The following is an 11,087-nucleotide window of genomic DNA, read 5'->3' as shown; positions in this document are numbered from 1 at the left end:
TGACCGAAGTGTTTGCTGAGCCTCCGGTCCAGGAGCAGTGCTATCTATGTGCTGTGGCCTCCTCCAGAGAGGCCGCTAAGTCATTCTGCAAAAATGCAGGGGGGTGGGGGGAGGAAGAGATGTGGAGAGGTGGGAGGGACCCCTTCTCTCTCCCGCGGACCAGCCTCTGTTCCCAGAAATCACGCCTGCTGCACTGCTATCTGGCATCCCTGATGACTTCCTTCCTCATGCTTATCCTTCTCCCACTTTGCCAGCACGCAGAGGCCCCGGAGCCTTGCTGGAGGTGGTGCATTTATCCCATGGTCCTCCTTCCGGTTCCCTTACAAAGGGGTCACGGAAGGATTCTGCCACCCTGTCCTCCAGTGTAGTATTCCGATCTCTGCAGGAACCACCGTCAGGGCTAACCCCAATCTGTTTCAGTGAACTTTCTAGAGAGAAAGGTTATCGACATTAAGTGCCTAGGGACACGCAAAACAGGCAGGCGATGGAAGCCTAAAATAGCCAGCTGACCTGATTTTCACCCTCTATGGGACCTGCTCCTCGGTTTCCTGGTGACAAGGTTTTCTATTCTGGACCCATTCCCTTCCTTCCTCTTTTATCGCTGTTCTTCATTACTTAATCAAATCCTTAAGAGCCTGGAAATGAAGCCCATCTGACAGAGGACCTCTTAGCCTAAGCATGAGCACAGACACGTGCATGCATGCACACACGCGTGTGTAAACACACACACAGACACACACAGAGCAGGAGAATCAGAAGTTCAGGGGTCATCCCTGGCTATAGAGTGATATCCAGCCTGGGCTATAATGAGATTGTTTCTAAAGGGACTGAAATTGTCCCCTTCATTGTCACAGTTTGTGGGTGGTGACACTTTGTGGAAGGTCAAGTGGGCCTATCACAGGGATCATCTAAGACCATGGGAAAGTACAGATACTTACTTACCTTAGGTTTCACAACAGTAGCAAAATTACAAAGAGAGGAAGAAACTGAGGAATTTCCCATCTGAGTTGGTTCTTACTGGGCTTAGCTTTTCCATCTGCTGGTGTCTTTCTCTTACCCCTTCCTAGCACTTTTACACTTTCTGCCTCAATATAGAAGAAGAGACACTCCAGAGAGGTCTTTTAATCTACACCTACCTTTTTCAAAAGAAATCCTTGCGCCTAGAGGCCAGCCTGGTCTATAGAGCTGGTTCCAGGACTAATTGTGGTGGCACGTGCCTTTAATCCCAATCCTGTAAATTCAAGGCCAGCCTTGTCTACAGAGGACTAAACAGAAAAACCCTGTCTCCAAAAACAAACAAAAGAAGTAGAGGCCAGCTGAGCCTCATAGCAAAACCCTATTGCAAATAAACAAAATTAAAACCTTATATACACTCCTGGGGTGGGTGTTTCACAGCTGAATCTAAGCATGTCCCTTCACTCCCATGGCCTTGTTCACTGGGTGTAGATGTCACAAAGCCAAAGCCACACACTCTTCTGGGCTTTGGAATGAGGCTCCATTAGTAACTGCAGGCCTAGCTGCCTAGGATACAGGAAACCCAGACCCAGCTCTGCCTGTGGAAGGTTGAGTCAGTGGAAGCTGGTCTGCAGAGAGAGCTGAGGACTGACACAATGCTCCGGGAGAAGTAGAGATGAGGCTGGAAGAGCAGCCACACCCAGTAGTGGGCGGGCTTTCCAGGTCCTACTTCCTCAGTTCAGGAGCAGCTCCCTAGTAACTCACAGTGAGCGTGGCGGGCATCTATGTGATTCTGAGTGTATCTGAGGACAAACAAGAGACAACCTAAATGATGACTTCATCCCCAGGACAAGTTGTGTCCTTGGGAAGGATGAAAGAGGGTGGAGCCAGAGCTTAACTCACTGAGGACCTCCATTAATTGGCCTCAACATGTTGATTTATCATTCAGCTTGTTTTCTCATAGTCTCTCTCTATAGCTCCAGACATCTTGTCCCTCATATCACAGCATCAAGTAAGGAAAGGAACCAGAATGAAAGGGGTTGGGTTTTTTTTTTTTTTTGTTGATAAAGACAAGTCTGTCTTAGAGGCCCCATAGAAGGGCCCACTGTGCCTAGAAGTGGGTCACTGACCTTATACAAGGAAGACAAGTGAAGGTGTGGCAAAGGAGAATTGGATTTCTGTTATTACCTTAACCCAGTTATGAATCATGAACTGGCAAGACTCTGATCTGAGATCAAGGGTTTCCTCCCTGTACCCAAACAGAATCAAGATGGGGAAAGGGAGGGAAGCTGCTATCAAGAGAGAAGCTGGTGTTACATGGAAAACAGTATCTGTCACACCTTTCCCAAACTTTCAGTTCCACTAAGGCTAGCTGAACTGTATTTGTTGTTTATAGCCAAGACTCTTGAGTAAGATGTCTATGGGAGGGAAAAGCCTTCACAAAACACACGTACGTACAGCTACTCCACAGTGACTTGGGAAGGAGGCTGTTTTGAGTCCATAAACTCGGAACCACTGGGCATTATTATAGAGAGACTTTATCTCTATTTTAAAAATGGACAGGAAGCTAAGCATTGGTGGCTCATGCCTTTAATCCCAGCACTTGGGAGGCAGAGGAAGGCAGATCTCTGTGAGTTTGAGGCCAGCCTGGTCTACAGAGTGAGTTCTAGGACAGCTAGGGCTATGCAGAGAAACTAACAAACAAACAAAGGCAGGAAAGTTCACACTGTATTTTCAGTGCTTGGGAGGTAGAGGTGGGAGAATTTCCAGGAGTTTCAGGAATTCCAGACCACTGTGGACTACACAAGACCATATCTTAAAGGAGGAGGAAGAGGAGAAAAGAAAGGGGGAAAATCTAGTAGAGAGGAGGGCAGAGGCTGGGGGTAGGGGTAACGTAGTTGGTAGAGCATGAATGAATGAAGACCTGGGTTCAAACCCCAGCACTGCATAATCCACTCATGGATGTGCAAGCCTGTAACCGCCACCTTGGGAGGCAGGATAATCAAAGTTCAGGGTACTTAATGTAATGACTTCAAGAACTTAGTAGTCTATGGCCAGCTTGAAAGAGCTGACACTCTCAAAAAGGACATGGAAGAGGACAGGTAAACAGGCAGGAGGAAATGCACCCCCCCTTATCTAGCTAATCATTCCAGGTCTCTCCTGGATGGAGTGGGTCCTGACCTATTTCACACTTGCCCAACAGGGAAGAGTAATGTTCAGCTTGGGGACCCGGTTGCTGCCTTTTTCCACTCTACCAGGACAGTGAGAGAGAGCAGCCAAGATTTACCTTAGGTGGGCTGCCCCTGGTCTAGAGAGGAGGTCCACAGTTGTCCTTCACATGCAAGCCACATTTTCTGGGGTTACATGGGAACTGCAGTAAAGGTTAGATGTTTCCAGGTGACTTTATTTTCTGCAAATAGTTATTTACTTTACAGTACTTCAAGAAAGTGGGACGCAACCAAATCATCCGGTGACACTGTTGTCAGCTACACAGGTTGTGGGGTCCAGTAAAAAAGAAAAAAGTACTAAGACTTTTAAGATGTGACAGCTGAGAACCGGACACTATGCAGATCCTGGGCAGCTTGTCCCCGCCTTCAGCCATTTTCTTTCTTTATGTATTAAATGGGCATTGATGTTTTCCTGCACGTATGTCTGTATGAGGGTATCGGAGACACTGAGACAGTATCGAACTGCCATGTCAGTTCTGGGAATTGAACCCAGATCCTTTGGAAGAGCAGCCAGTGCTCTTAACCCCTGAACCATCTCTGTAGCCCTATATTATTTCTTATTTGAACCAGAACTTTGAAGAGGAATGGGATTATTATTTCACCTCCTGAGTCCCAGCAACACCTAACAGAAAATTTTGGAGCATACCAAAACCAGTCTCTCCCTTGTTCCACTTCCCACCAGCCTGCAGACATATCTATCTACAAACCTCTTGCTCATGTCAAAAGAACTTAGGCTCACCCAAATATTTTTTAAAGATTTATTTTATGTATATGAGAACACTGTCACTGTCTTCATACACCACAGAAAAGGGCATTAGATCCCATTACAGATGACTGTGAGCCACCATGTGGTTGCTGGGAACTGAAGTCAGGACCTCTGGAAGAGCAGTCAGTGCTCTTAAATGCTGAACCATCTCTGTACCCCCCTCACCTGAATATTTTTTAATTCAGTCTTTAAACCTCAGCATTAAAAATATAAATATGAATATGCAGAATATCGTCTGATTCAGACTTGGCTTCTGATATTTTTCCTCCACTGACCACCAGTGTCTGAATCTGTCACTTATTAACCCTTTTTAAAAAAGCCAATGTCACCAGGAGGTAGTGGTGCACACCTTTAATCCCAGCACTCCAGAGGCAGAGGTGAAAGGATAAAAAATATAGCCTAACCCCTCCAAGGACCCCAAGCTAAAGGAGCCTTAACCCCCCACCCTAGTGACTTCTGACCGCCATTGCCACCCCTACCCAGGAGACCACGCAAATACAGACCTCTGATACTATAGAGAAATGATTGGTTTGTGATTCACAGGTTTTGCAATGATTGGTTGTAACTCACAGGCTTTTGCTATGAAATGATTGGTTTGTGATTTGCGGGCTTTGTCATGATTGGCGGGCTTTGTTGTGAGCCATATAAAATCTGTCCCGATTCTGCCCTTGTGGTCCGCAGCCCTGAACTCCAACGTGGTGTACAGGTTGTGGGCCCCAAACCTGCTCGGAATAGAAATTCTCTTGCAGTTTGCATCAAGACTGTTTCTTGTGAGTGATTTGGGGTGTCACCTTTCCTGGGAGGTGTGGAGAACCAGCACTTTGAGGTTTGGAGGATCCCCGACCCAGGAGTCCGGCCTTTCAGAGGTAGATGGAGTTCAAGGACACCCAGGGCTATACAAAGAAAATGAGAGACCCAGTTTCCATCCTGGTGGTGGTGGCAGCGGCGGTGCTTGCCTTTAATCCCATCACACATGGATCTGTGTCTGCAGACTGAGTACCAGAACAGCTAGAGCTACACAGAAAAAACCTGTCTCAGATTAAAAGGGGGGAAAAAGTATTTCCCGTGTAGCCGAGGCTATCTGTGAGCCACTGTCTCTGCTTCTAGTGTTGGAATTAGAGATATATCTACCATATTCTGCTCAGCCCTTTCTTTTAGTTACTGTTAAGTGTTTTATTTCAACACATACTGAACATACTGGAAATTACAAAGTTTAAAAACCTAGTGCCTGAGCCAGCAAGATAGCTCAGCAGGTAAAGGTGAGTGCCACCAACTGATGACTTGATTCTGATATTTAGGACGAATGTGGTGAAAAGAGATCAAAGACCTGTGACTTCCATATGCATGGCATGCCCCGCCCCCATACACAAATAAGTAAGTACAAACAAACTTGTCCGGTGTGTTTTAAAATAGGTATCTTGGGTCTTTGTTTTTCTTTTGTTTTTAAGTTAAGAACTTAATAAAGGGCTGGAGAGATGGCTCAGTGGTTAAGAGCACTGACTGCTCTTTCAGAGGTCCTGAGTTCAGTTTCCAGCAACCACATGGTGGCTCACAACCATTACAGACTTCTGGTCTATAAACCTTGCCCTAGAGACCCTGGCCACCTCCCCAAGGGCATAAATACCCCTTTCTTCCTCCTCCCACACTAACTGAAACCAGTTCTCTGAAAGTGTCCCTGGGTGTGTGTGTACCCCGGCTAAGCTTCTCTGCCCCCATCCAGTCCAGGTAGCACAAGGATCCTCACTTCTCCCGGAATGGGAGAAGTGGGCTGGACCTGCAAGCCTTTTCATCAGAGCAAGTTCCAGGACAGTCAGGGTAACACAGACCCTGTCTCAAAAACCAAAATAGATGATAAACACACAAAATAAGTAAATAAGCAGATAAATAAAACTAACATAACAAAATCCAGCACATGGTAGAGAGAACGGTGCTTTTTAGTGTACATACAGTTTCCCAACCGTCACCGTAATTTAATTGTAGAACAGTTTTCCCCAAACTGTATACACTAGCTGTCAGTCCTGTTCTACCTCCCTCTCCCGCTGAACTCACCTCATACTCATCCTCACCTAGGTAAACGAAACCGCTCCTGAGCCTTGGCCATTTTTAGAACCGTCTGCACTTCTTTGTGTGTAAAGCCGAATGTTTAGAGTTCTTGTCTCCTGAATTAGTATCTCATTTCTTTGCGTTGCTGAATGATATTGTTTTTACGATCATCTACCTTCTGTTTATCCACTCATCAGTTGGTAGACATTCGAACTGTGTCCACATTAACTACTGTGAAAGATCATGAACACTTGTGCGCACGGTTTTGCGTCGACCTATTTAGTTTCCCCTGGGTAGAGTTAGGACTTAGGATAGAGTTATAGGGTTTTATGATGACTGTTTCGCACTTTAAGGAGTTGGACAACTATTATCTAAAGTTGCTACCGCACCGTATATTCCCACCAACAAACAGCTCACCCATACTTGTTACTGCCGGTCTATTGTCACCAGCTTATTCCTAATGTGTCTGAAGTGTCACCTCACTGTGCTGTCTGTCCATTTTTGTGTTTGTTTTGTTTTGTGGAGAGAGAGTTTTATTATGTAGCCCAGGCTGTTCTGAATTCTACAATCCTTTCTGCCTCTGCCCCAGAGCAGGAATTCCAGACATTCCCCCTCATGCCTGAAAGCCTTTTATTTGACCTTCCCTTTTAAACTGCCCTGGCTCCGAGCTGCAGAACACTGCGGAGCACAAACGGTGACCGGTGACCTTCGAGTCGTGGTTGTGATCCTGAGGGGAAAAAAAAAGCCAGACAACCCACTGAAGTAATTCTAACTGAATGTGTTTCATGAATGCTCTGTATGAAACTGATGAAGCTGGCTTTTCCTAATGTGCTGAAGGCTTTATCACTTCAAAGAAAAAAAAAAGCTAAATGCTTTTTGGTGTCTACTAAAATGATTCTGAGGGGTTTTTTTTGTACCTTATTAATGTCTTACTTAGTCAATTGTTTTAGTTATTAAAGCAAGCTTGTAGTTCCACTATTCCTAGGTTTTAATTGCAATTAAAGATAACTGCAACATTAAAACAGAGGAAATACTTAAAGGTTGGAAGGAGTTCGATATTTTTGTGTCTGATTATTTGGTATATAAAGGCACAAAAAAAGGGGGGCTGGAGAGATGCTCTTTCAGAGGTCCTGAGTTCAATTCCCAGCAACCACATGGTGGCTCACAACCATCTGTAATGGGATCTGATGCCCTCTTCTGGGGTCTGAAGACAGTCACAGTGTATTACTTATATATATAAAATAAATAAATAAATCTTTAAAATATAAAGGCACAAAAAGAAACAGAAATAGCTGTGCATGGTGACACACACCTTTAATCCCAGCCCTCAGGAAGCAGAGGCAGGTGCAACATTGAATTTAAGCCAAGAGTGACCTCAAGGACAGCCAGGGCTACACAGAGAAAACTTGTCTCAAAAAACAACAATGAAAAAAAACAAAACAGAGAGACAGAAATGATCCCACCTTAAGTCAGGCATAGTAATTTATGTCTACAACCCAGCACTTGGGAGACAGAGGTGGGAAGATTTTGAAGTCTAGGCTAACCTGAGCTACATAATGAAGAGGGTCTCAAAGCAACAAAAACAAAACAATCCCGTGTGAGCACGTGGCAGCTGAAAGTGTGGTGCTTAGCTTGGATTACCAATTTGAACTGGATTAAGAAACCAACACCCTGGGGTCTGGCAGCCTGCTCAGCAGGTAAGAACACTTCCAGTATGAGCTTGAGAACCTGAGTTCAAGGCCCCCGTCTTCCCCAGAAAAGTCAAGCATGACTGCCATATCTGTGACTCCAGTTTTTGAGGAGCACAAGCAGACAGACCTAGGAGCTCAGGCTAGCCTAAAGGGCAAGCTTCAGGTTCAGGGAGATGAGCTCTTCCAAGGGAATGAAGACAGAAGAGGAAGGTATCCTTTTGTGGTCATGAACATGCACGCAAGCGCCTGGGCACACAGCACTATCCATACTCACATGTGAGTACACAGACATGCGCCACTACCACCATCCCCACATACACACACAGGCGCAGACAGCATAATAATACCCAGCCTGGACAAGTAACATGCACATACGAAAATGCATCACGTTCTGCATTTGAATATGTGTAGTTTAATTAAGATTCGATCGACCTTTTAACTGCTGAGCCAACTCTCCAGCCCCTCAGTAGACCTCAATAATGTTATTAAAAAGATTTTGATGAACTGGAAATACAGCTCAGTAGGTTTGGGGGGGGGCGTCTAGCATTCACAGAGCCTGCGTTCAATCACTAGCACTGCATAACCGGGTATGGTAGTTTATGCTTGTAATCTCAGCATTAAGGGAGAGGCAGAAAAATGAGGCATTCAAGGTCATTCTTGACTACATAGTGAATTTTATGCCAGCCTGGCCTACATTACACCCCGTTTCATTAAAAATAAAGGGGGGGGGGCGCTTTTCCGTCTGGACTGCAAACTGGTGCCAGCAAGCAGCCGGTGTGCTCAGATCCGTCTGAGCTAACCGCTGCCAGGCGGGCTACTGCGGCCGGGCACACACCCCAGTGGCAGGGGAAAATGGTGGGCGGGAACAGCAACGTTGCCCGCGGGCGTCTACGGTGCCTTCTTCCTCCGGTACTGCATTTACCTGCAAAAGGCAGAGTGACCCCCAACTTCAAGAACAGACTTAGAGAAGAAGAAAGAAACAGAAGCTTGCTAAGGAGAGAGCGGGTCTTTCCAAGGCTACCTGATTTAAAAAATGCTGAAGCTGTTCTGAAATTCTTCCTCGAAGAGATACAGCTTGGTGAAGAGTTATTAGCACAAGGTGACTACGAGAAGGGTGTGGACCACCTGACCAACGCAGCTGCTGTGTGTGGACAGTGTCAGCAGCTGCTGCAAGTGTGACAGCAGACCCTTCCACGACCAGTGTTCCAGATACTTCTGGCCAAGCTTCTCCATTAGTCAGAGAACTGTAAGTGCTCAGAGCTTGGCTGAAGATGATGTGGAATGAACCCGATACCGACATGATTAATCTTAGTAAAATAATTTAACAGTTTTCTTGGAGGTTGATCAGCTCTGGGGGAATAAGAGCAAATCGTTCTTGAACTGTCCCACACTGACATCTGCCAAAGGGAATGTGAGCTTTGGTAGATCCATTGTCTGTTCTATTTATTTTTCCAGTGAAAAGTATTTTGATAGAGCTTTTCATTTTATAAATACACTCAGTTAACCAAAATACCACAGATTTCATTTGTTCTTAAGACATGCAATTCAAGTGCAAATACAGTAGAGTATTACTTAGGTAGAAACTCCCAGTGATTTTAACAGATTGGAAAAGACTATGAGGAATAGTTTTAATAATGCACATTTTAAAGACTAGAACATTTTATTGTACGTTGCAAAATTGGATAGAAACTTGTGTTTGAAAACAGCATCAAAACCTTAGTGAGACAAAAAAATAAAAATAAAAAAAAAAAGGAAGCTGGGCAGTGGTGGCCCTGTCTTTAATCCCAGCACTTGAGGCAGGATCTGTGAGTTTGAGGGCAACCTGATCTAAGGCGTGAGTTCCAGGACAGCCAGGGCTACAGAGAAAACTCATCTCTAAAACCAAAACCAAAAATAAAACAAACAAACAACAAAAGGATTCTGTTGAATAATTATAACAGCTATGTGCTTATAGTCACACACGCACATTCAAGCACACACACTCACATATACACTCTCACACTCACTCACACACATACACACCCACACACACTCAAACACACACACCCACACACACTCAAACACACACACTCACACACTCACATACATACTCAAACACACACACACTCACACACACTCAAACACACACTCACTCCCACACACCCACACACACTCACATACACACTCTCACTCACATACACACCCACACACACTCACACATACACACTCTCACACACACTCACGTACACACTTCAACCTACCTCTTCTGGTACAGCAGAGCTGACAAGTTTAGTGCACAGTGCAGACATCCTTCAACTACATCAGCCTCCTGCTTTGTCAGTGAGTCCCCCTCTTGTACTTAGTTCCTCCATATTGAAACAGTCCTCCCTGGAGACAGGCAGGAGCTCATACCTCTCAGGAAGCTAACAAAACTCAGGGATCTGAGAAAAGGACCAGATTCACAAGACACCTTCCTAAGGATTCTTAAGCAGTGAGCTGCTGCTCACAGGAGGAAGAAGGAAACCATCCAGTGGTACTGCCTGCAAGTAGCGTGGGGGGGGGGCAGCTTCCCTGAGTCACCTATGCTGGGCTGGGCTGTTTCAGTGACACAGCTGCCTTGAGTCACCTATGCTTCAAGAGCTACCCCAGTTAACTCACTGTTCACTAAGTTGGACCGGACTGTGTTCGCTCGTTCGTCTGGGGGCTGGTGTCCTGATGGTGTCCTGACTACGGAATGGGCCTTTGATCTGTGCTGGAAATACCAACACTTCTGGTGTTGGCTTTCCTAGAGGTTCTCTGTGGTACTCAGATGGCTGTAGCTTATGTGAGCCTCACATTTCCCGGACACACCTCTCAGAGCAAACAGGTTTCCTTCCCTGAGCCATGAGTGAGTCAACAATATCCCTGTTCTGTGCTTGAGCAATCTTCAACTCACTCAAGACATGACCCCTAACCAGAGAAGCAAGTATGAGACATACTGGCCAGGCCAAGATGGTGTTCGTCTTTTCTGAACGCTTTGGGAGGCAGAGGAAGGTGGACCTCTGTGAGTTTGAGGCCAACCTGGTCCACAGAGGGAGTTGTAGGACAGCTAAGGCTACACGTCTCCAACAAACAAACTATAACAAATAACAAGAAGAAAAAGAGGCATACCAGGGGGATGCATGAAGACTGGTCAGCACAGGCTGACCCGCCAGTTGTGGTAGCACACTCCTTTAATTCCAGCACCCAGGGGGCCAAGGCAAGTGAATCTCTGCATTTTAGGGCAGCCTGATCCACAGAACAAATTCCAGGACAGCCAGGGCTACACAGAGAAACCCTGTCTCGAAAAAACAAACAAACAAACAAAAAAGATGTGTGTGTGTGTGTGTGTGCGCGCGCTTGTAGAGCCCAGAGAACAATTTGTGAGAGTCGATTCTCTCTACCCGT

General features: G+C 45.7%; 1 pseudogene across 1 annotated transcript; it reads left to right on the top strand.

Annotated features, from left to right (window-relative positions):
• Positions 1–8,534: 8,534 nt before the first annotated feature.
• LOC308436875 (mitochondrial import receptor subunit TOM20 homolog) lies at positions 8,535–8,967 on the top strand (annotated as a pseudogene). Its single transcript has one exon. The product of its transcript is annotated as a mitochondrial import receptor subunit TOM20 homolog (transcript).
• The last annotated feature ends 2,120 nt before the right edge of the window (positions 8,968–11,087 follow it).

This window comes from Micromys minutus (genome assembly GCF_963924665.1).
Source record: "Micromys minutus genome assembly, chromosome: 1".
Taxonomy (NCBI): Eukaryota; Metazoa; Chordata; class Mammalia; order Rodentia; family Muridae; genus Micromys; species Micromys minutus.
This window is presented reverse-complemented; position numbering and strand designations above follow the sequence as displayed.